At 48.1% G+C, this 8,666-nt stretch overlaps 1 protein-coding gene across 1 annotated transcript in view; it reads left to right on the top strand.

Moving 5' to 3' along the window:
• Positions 1–242: 242 nt before the first annotated feature.
• Positions 243–8,666, top strand: part of JCAD (junctional cadherin 5 associated) — a 29,334-nt gene continuing 20,910 nt past the window's right edge. The window contains exon 1 of the mRNA XM_082479273.1: positions 243–303. The gene's annotated coding sequence lies outside the window, so the exon portion shown is untranslated. The remainder of the gene's footprint in view (positions 304–8,666) is intronic.

Raw genomic sequence — 8,666 nt, 5'->3', positions numbered from 1 at the left:
ACCTTCCGCCGGTTGGAAGAGGCTGAGCCGAAAAGTGAAATTACGGAGCAGAAGATTGGTTCTGTCCCACCTCAAACCAGGAGAGCGGAGAGGAACCAGTGCTTTTCGCCACCGGGATGCTGCGGCGGGGCGGAGGGGGGGGCGGGGCGGGGCGGGGCGGGGGGCGGGCGGGGCCCCGCCCGCCCCCCGCCCCGCCCCGCCCCGCCCCCCTCTCCGCCCCGCCCCCCCGCGGGCTCGGCGCCTCCCGGCTGCCGCGGCGGCCCCGAGCCGCCACCCGAGGGTCTCGGGCAGCCGCCCGGAGAGGTGAGTCCCCGGGTAGGTTCGTGGAAAGGGGGGTAGCAGGCGGCTGGAGGAGTTGGGGTGTGGAGGGGGAAGGGAGGCTCGGAGGTGTCCCAGGGCGGGCGGCGATGCGCCGGTACCCGGGGTGGGGTTGTGTGGGGGGAGAGATGAGGAGAAGACATCCCCTCGGGTTCCCCATCCCGCTTTGCACCTGCTCGTTCCTCTCTTTTCCCTTCCATCGCCACCCGGTTTCTCTGCCGCTGTGCCGAGCGCTGCATAGGGCGGGAGTCCCGGGGAAGTTACTCGGTGCCGCTCACCTTTATCGAACGGCTGTCGCCCGGGACACGGGCACCGGCTGCGACTCGGTGCTGGGTGCCATTGACACCGACCGGGATGTGGCATCAGGGTCTTGAAGCATCAACTGCCGCCCCTCTTGGTGTTCGTTCTTATTCTGATATTTCCGCAGCAGTCAAATAGATCTTTGGGGTTATTTCCTTTTCGGTGGTTGTTTTAAACCCTGTACTATTGCAAAGGAGATGAAAAAAAGCTGTTATGTCAGAAGGAGGTCTGTGCTGTTATGTCATTTCATAATTGCCTCAGAATTACAAATTATGGCCTTAGTCTGCCGCTGGAGCTGTGCCAAAGGACTCTTGCATCTATTAAGGGTTTGGTTGGGTTTTTTTTCCTTTCTTTCTTTTTTGTCAAGAGTTGAGAATAATGGCTTTTTTGTGGCATGGACCCTACATGTTAAGTTACTCCAGCCCATGTCTTTAAGTGAAAATACGATGTAACTGTTCTGAGTAGTCAGTCTGATCCACACAGTCAAGACATTAAATCTTGGCTAGTGACAATGAGAATTGTGTCCTGCCGAAAAGTATTCAGCTACGCTTCTTTGCATAAGCTGAAGCATTTTCTCTTTGTTACTTTAAAAGTTCTGATTCTGCCCAGAAAGGCTGTTGCTGTTTGTGGGTAACAGACACACAGAAAAAAAGCAACCTTCCAGCTTCCAACTAAAGAATATCAGTTTAATGACAGGGAAGGGCTCTGCAGTTCAGAGGTGCAGCCACTGCGAGAGCCTCAATTTGTGTCGGTGCTTAGTTTGTAATCACAGAGGCTAGATCTGCCCTACCCTGCTACGCTCTTGCAGCTCTACCACTCACCGGGGTATCACTTGGAGGAAAAAAGTGTGGTCCTGCCAGCTATTCCCTTTGCCGAGGATGCTGAGGGCAGCAGGAGTCCGGAGGGGGTCAAGGCAGGTTGCTGCCGCGGGGTAGAGGAGCTGGGCAGGGCTGTCGCCCTGCAGGCAGGATGCTCTCCTAAGCTGTGCCACCGGGGCATGTTCTAATACCGACTAAAATACCATTTTAGTCTATTGTTTCAAAGGCTGTGCCCACTTCTGCACCCTCCCTTCCTATGGTGATGTTCAGGAGTTCTCCATGCGGCAACATGTATTGGTCAGCTCTTGGAAAAGACGGATCTTTCAGAGTCTGCCAGGCTGCATGTATCAAGTGGCATATTACAGTAGTATATTGTTCTTTAGATGCATAATTTCACTGGCCTCTTATGACCTAAAAAGCACACAGAAAAATAAACAAGGGCATATTGTTCGGTGGGAAGGATGCAGAAAATTCTTCTGCCATAGCCGTTAGTTAGGGAAAGATTACTTTTAAGTGTTTCTCCTGATTGTCAGAGAAATAACATGGCACATGTGAGCTTGGTTTTTGCCAAGCAGGCTTTATTTGGAAGGTGAGGCATTTCTGAACTTCTCGGTCACCTTGGAACTACTTACGAGTGCATAGCAAAGTCCTGCCCAAATCTTCTTTTCTAATTAATTTGGCCAGAGGCCATCCTAATTAACCTTCAGGGAGTTCAGGGGTGGGAGAGCTTGGTATGAAACAATTGTTCTCTTGTAATTTGCTGTTCACAATGTGTTGACCAAGCCGCGAGCTGCATCTCTAAAATCCTCTGGGTCTCTTGCTGAAGCCATTACACCGGTTTATTTGGTTTTTAACAGATGTTGTTTTCCACTTCTTGAGTGGAAAGGGTTATCTCACTTTCTGCAACCTTGTTATTGTGCTTTGTTTGAAGAGCCAGTGGACTCGGGCTTGCTGGGGAAGCTTACTCACCAGTTCCAGCTATGGAGGAAGGGGTTGGTCAGCCTTTCAGCAGTCTTGATGCGATCGTTACGGTCTCTGTGTGAACTGATGGCATCTTTTCACATCTACCTAGAGATAACCCTCAGTTCTGCTGGCATTGGCAGTGCCTGCAGAGAACAAAAATCAGCAGCAGCCTCTTCATCGCCCAAGTGTATTATAGTTAGGATATTAATAGAATTTGTCAGCCCTAACTCAGACCATCTCAAATGGTGGGGCAAGAGAAGGGGGTTTGAAATCTGAGCTAGTAAAAAAAAAAGAAAAAAATAGCTAAAGGCTGAGTCTTGCTTTTGGAAAGTGCCAAGGGCACCCTGCAAGTCACCAAGTGCATAACGAAGGGCAAAAATTTACAGCCATTTCTGAAATTTTAGGATGGTCCCTCTTCCCCCATGACAATGATAGCTGCTTGCCTTGTTGGTCCAGGGGGCTCCTCCGTGCCCAGGAGCTGGGCCACCTTTCACCAGCCTGGGTTTGCCCCACCAGTAGGCAACCCTGCCCAGCACACCCAGTGCCTCAGCAGCGCAGCGGCGCTTGCATGTAGGCTCCTCGAGTGTCTGCCTTATTTTTTTCTACGCTAATGCATACAAATGCTACTTTGGCATTTATTTTCTGGTAGTGCAAGGGGTCGGGGGGGAAATCCTGCTGAGACCACAAGGCAGGACACACAGATGCAAGAAAGAAAGATCAAAGGCGTCTATAATACAGGAAGAAGCAGAGGGTCAATCCAGAAGAGAGGGCATTTGATTATACATACAAGGGTAATATAAAAGGGATAACAACACAGGAGAGGATGGTAATGTCTGAAAATGAGTAAACAAACAGATGCATAAGACTACGCTGAGGATTTATTTACTCCAGCAGACACAATCCTTATCTCTTTGAAAGAGGAGAAGACCACACCGGCCTTGGAGCGCCTCTGCTCCCGGACACGTTTGTGAGCGGGAGAAAGTGTTTGTTTACGGATCTCTCCTCCGTGAGTCCTGGCCTGATGGGCTGGCCCGTCCTGCTGTGATTAGTAGGATGCTAATGTGTGTAATCCTTTTGATCACGGAGCCCAGGCTCTATAAGTCATGTCACTGTCACCTCAGAGAAGTTCAACTATGTGATGGAACCCTTATTAAAAATTTGTACTTCGAAACATTTAATACAGTTATTGAGATTTTTTTTTTTTGTGGTTTGTACAGATGGAGAGCTTTTCTGTTAAAAAGCATGCAAACAATAATAATGATCCATGGAGTTCTAGTGTGGGAGTAGCTTATTAGCACTTTGCCATAGGTATTTTAGGTGGGATGATTAGCCCTTAACATCTTGATTTTAAGCTGTGAATAACAAATGTGATTCCAAGTGCTTTGTTCCACCAGAGTGGATTGCTCTGTACAAAAGTGTCGTAAACAGCATGGAAACATTTGTCTGCATCCTAAAAAATACCCTATTCTGCAGTTCCTTTTTGGGAGGGAAAGAGTTGGCTAATTACACTTTGTTTAATAAATGTACTATTTTGTTCTCCTGTTGTGACAAACAAAAGCTGTCATTTGAGGAAAATACACCATATGCTGCCAATTGGTCGAAGGACTGGTTGTATCTGGAGCGCAGAGTAGCAGTGAGTGCTCTTTAACAATTGCTCCTTCTCTGAAAAAAATCTGGACCGATTTCAGTGGAGTAATGTGCTGCTCTGTCATCGGTGGAAGCGAGCTGTTGACATTTTGAAAACCAGCTAATACGAGCAGCAGTATCTGTGCATGCGTGGACGTTCCCTCTCTCCCTTTAGACGTTTACTTCTGTTTGGATGCTTATGAGTCTCAGCGAATCAGTGTTCAGTCAGGGCTGGATTGGCCCATGGAAATTTCAAAATCAACCTTATTTCAGAAAGAAACTCCCATCCATGCACTGTCAGACACGTATTTCATCATTGTGTGAACGCAGTACTCAAACACCCACATTACTTAAAAAAAAAAAAAAAAAGGAATCTAGCTCTCTACCATTTTTTCTTGGCAAATCTGAGAAGGCAAACTTTGAAATATGACCTGAAACCTCCTGACAAACAGGGCTGGCAACCCCTGGAGAGCAGCCGTCACTCGTTAAGGTCTCCCCCAGGAGATGCTCTGCGCTCTCTCTCATGCCACAGTGGGTTTGCTGATGCATCTGCACCGGTGAGATACAAGACAGGAATAACTACCTTCTGAGAGTTAAATAAACTCTTCAAGACTCACTCCTCTTCTCCTTCCCACTTCCTAATTTTATTGGAGACACGTCGTATCATTAATTTATTCTCTGGCACAGTTCCTTGCTGTTTTCAGTGAGGACTTTTTGCTCAGAGAATACAAAGAGGATGTGAGCTGTAATGTTCACTGTCTGTGAATCCCTGTGTCAGAGAAAAAATGTGAACCCTCCTGCTTACAGGCACTAAGGGTTAAACACGAAAATTCACAGATTTCTTTTTAATGTCTGAGAGATGAATGAGAGAGACTGGCTTGGGAAGATGTGCAGAGCCAACATAGAGTTGGTTTATCTTCCAGCAATGGCTTTGGCACGTCTTCTTCCCATGTAGTTAGCAGAGATGGTTCTCCATTTAGCACTAGCGGCTTTGAAGTCCTCAGTATGGTGTTGGCTGTCACAGGAACTTCCTTGAAGCTTTGCCTGGTGCGTGTCTGTGATCTGATATGATCCCATGATCCCATGTGATCTGATATGATCCATGATATGATCCTGGAGGAAAGGCAAAGTTTCTGTTCCTACTAAGTGGTGTTTGCCACCTTGCCAGGCCTGCTCGCCCTCGGTATCCCCTCACTCATCCCCGCGATGCAGAGGATGGCAGAAAAGGGGGTTGCCAGGTAGGTCATTGGTGGCATTTTGTGATAAAGTGGTTGTTCTACTTCAGACAGTTGGGGGGGGGGGAGGAGGGGGGAAGCCACATTGTTATTCAGGTGAGGTGGCTCTTTATAAGGCTGGGAATCTTGGTTACAGAAGAGTTTTGATTTTCTTGGAAATGTGTGGGGCACGCCAACAAAACAATGCTGGTTTTAGGGGGAGGGAGAGGAGGAATGTCAAAATGTTTCGTTTCAAACCAAAATCCCTTGGCTCTGAGGCAGGATCTGCTTCATCTGCACCATTCCTGATAGCTCTTCATTTAGCCTGTTCTTGAAAACCTCTGTTGATGGAGATTCACAGCCTCCCAGCATAACCAGTGGTTAAGTATCATCATGGCTAGACAGTTCCCCCTAATATCTAACCTAAATCTCCCTTGCTGCACGCTAAGCCAGTCCCTTCAGTTTTCCACGTCCACAGGGAGCAGGACAAGATTATCACTGCCTTTTAGCAGCCTGACGTATTTGAGATTTATCGTCTCTCATTCTCTCACCCTCATTCCTCCTCCCTTTTCTTTCAGCTAAACAACCCCACTTCTTGTACCCTCTTCTCAAGGTGTCACACCTCCTAAACTTTTGATTCTTGTGAGCAAGTGGCAGGGAGCAGCGGCTCGCTCGAGGTAGGGCCCAAAACTGGATATAGGGCTGAGAGGAGTAAAGAGCCTGACGTGTGATGCTCCTCTTACTGTATCTCCAAGCATATCCACCTGTGTGCACCAAGCCCTGCACTGCTCTTGATGGCTTCCCTCTTTGTGGCTGTAGCCCCCGAGACTCTTTTGCCATACCACCCCATTTTGCACTTTTGCATTGCATCCTTCTTCTTCAACATGGTGCTTTACACCTGCCTGTATTGAATCTCAGTCGTTCATTTCAGACTGCGTCTCTAATTTATTAAGATTTTATTCTAATTGTAATCCCTGAAAATGCTCGCAGCACTCCCTACAGATTTGTAATTGTAATCTTTATTCTAATTTACAAGTCATTAATGGAAATATCGAATAAAGCAAGACCCCAGGCTCAGACCTTTTCAGGCTGACGTTGAATTTACTAACTATTCCTTGAGTACAGATTCGAAACATTTGTATACCCACCTAGAATAAATCATACCTAAATTGTATTCACCTGATTTGCGTATATCACATGCATCCATCAAAAGCTTTCCTCGTTCCAATGTACAACTTCTACTGTTTTCTCCTCCCTAGTCGCTATGCTCCCAACTCAGTCAAAGAAGAAAATTAAATTGATTAGACTTAATTTGTTCTTGACAAGTCTGTGTTTTCTGTTTTCTCATGACTTTATCATGTGGGAGTGGATGCAGCTGCACTGCGGGGCGGGAAGCAGGGAGCTGGAAACGCCACTGCTCCTCCTGGATTGCATACTCGCTCCCTCCCGCTCCGCGATAAATCGACACCTGTTATATGTATTTACAAGTGGGTTGAATAATAATTTGTCTGAGTCGGTATCAAAGCCAGGCTGTTTGGTCTATGGAACCTCAGATCTGTCTTCTTCCCCCTTTTGTTTGAAGTTAGATAATATGTTTGCCCTTCGCCTATCCTTTGAGAATTTCTAGGAGGTATTTACTCATTGCTCGGAGGCTGCCCTGGCTCATTCCCTACTCCTTCCGTACTCCTAACCGACGCTTAATTAAGCCCTGCCAAGTTGAATACATCCAACTTACATTAACATTCTCTAATCTCTTTTTCCTGTGTTCTAGACTATCTTTCTAATAAATATCTCATATTTGATCACAGTGAACATTGTTGTTGAAGGCTCTTCAAGCACATGACTCTTATCTTTCCCGATGGAGCGTGTGTCTGCAAAGCCAGTGGACGTGGTGGTGGCTGTTTCCACAGCAGAGGGCAGGGGCATGGCGGGCCGGGGCAGCTGCACGCACAGCAGCCCAGCAGCCTACCGTTTACAGTCCCATCTGACTTTATTGTCCCAAAAAGATGAAATGAGCAAGGCAAAAGCCTCATTTAATGTGCTTCTTTTTGATAAGCTGTCGCATATGCACCCATGCAAAACCAGAGTGAGAAAACGGGAGCGATTGCAATGGCCAAAGACGTCCATATTCTCCTGGGATGTAGCTCAGGGTTATATTTAGACTGAGCGCACAGTACTATCTAGTATTAAAACTTCTACTACAAGAACCTGTTTTCCATTGCTGTAGTCTGTCAGGCTTTTATCACTTGATCTGAGCCTTTCAGGTTGTGTCTCTCTCAGGCTAAATTTATTTTAATATCGTCAGCTAAACCAATTCAACCATTTCCAAGAAAAACTGGGGGGGGGAGGAGGGAGGAGAGAAGGAATGTTGTTTTGCCTACATTAAAAAGGGGAAAGTAAAGAAATCCTCCAGCTGTTTGATTGAGAGCTGCAGTGCCATCATGTTCAGGAACAGGATCTATGGTGACAAGGCTCGGAGATGTCCACGCATGTTCTCAGCAGACTCATCTCTGTTTCTAGCTGCTCCGTTCTCCCAAGATTTTTCCCTCCCATCCATCAGCACACCCCAGCCTCCGGTGCTGAGCAGCCCACTCGTGACCCAGCCCTGCGAAGGGATGGCGCTCGTGCCCTAACCGCTCCAACCGATGTGCGAGCAGAGTGTGCCGGCGTAGCCCCAGCATGGTGCCCCTGCCCAGGGCTGCAGCAGCGGGGTTGGATTGTCCCCAGGTACAGATGAAATGGGGTCTCAGACCTGGAAGCAGAGAGCAGGCACAGAGGTGCTTCTGCTGGAAGTGTAGATGGAACAGAAGCTGGTCATCCAGAGGGGAAGGAGGAAATTGGGGTGATGGACGCGAACTGAGGACTGGTCTGGAGAAGCTGTAAGAAGGTGCAGGAGGGCAGAGCGGGCTGGCTAGCACGGTGGTGGGCTGGCTAGCACGGCGGTGGGCAGTGCAGGAAGAGTGGCCAGACTGGTGGGACCAGGAGATGGGAAGGCAGGGAAGGGATGCTGGGGGGTGGCAAGAAGGACAGGTGGGTGTGGGAAGTGGGAAATGAAGGCAGCAGGGTGCATGGTGGTGAGGAGTTAACAGAGGTGGGAGGGATAAGGGGCCACCTGGACAAAAGTGTTGGTGCTGGCTTAGATGGGCAGAGGGATGGAGGAGAGCACCAGTTTTTTGGCTCATCCCATATCTTCACGGTGTGGACAGCTGACTTGCCACCCTTGGGCTGATGTGCAGAGGCAGTAGGTTCTTGCAGCAGTTGCTTTGAACATACCTGCTTCACTTTTAAGGCTAAGTGCTTTAAAAAATCAGGTTGTAGGCACTTCAGACTGGTTGCCTAGAATGGAGAGGGTTGTTTTCACTTTAGTCTGTCTGCATAAATACTTCTGTCTGGCACATGTCTGATATGAAATGGGAATAATGTCACC

This window comes from Vanellus vanellus (genome assembly GCF_965231255.1).
Source record: "Vanellus vanellus genome assembly, chromosome: 2".
Lineage (NCBI taxonomy): Eukaryota > Metazoa > Chordata > Aves > Charadriiformes > Charadriidae > Vanellus > Vanellus vanellus.
Note: the sequence above shows the minus strand (reverse complement) of the source record. Positions and strands in the feature narration are given on the sequence as shown.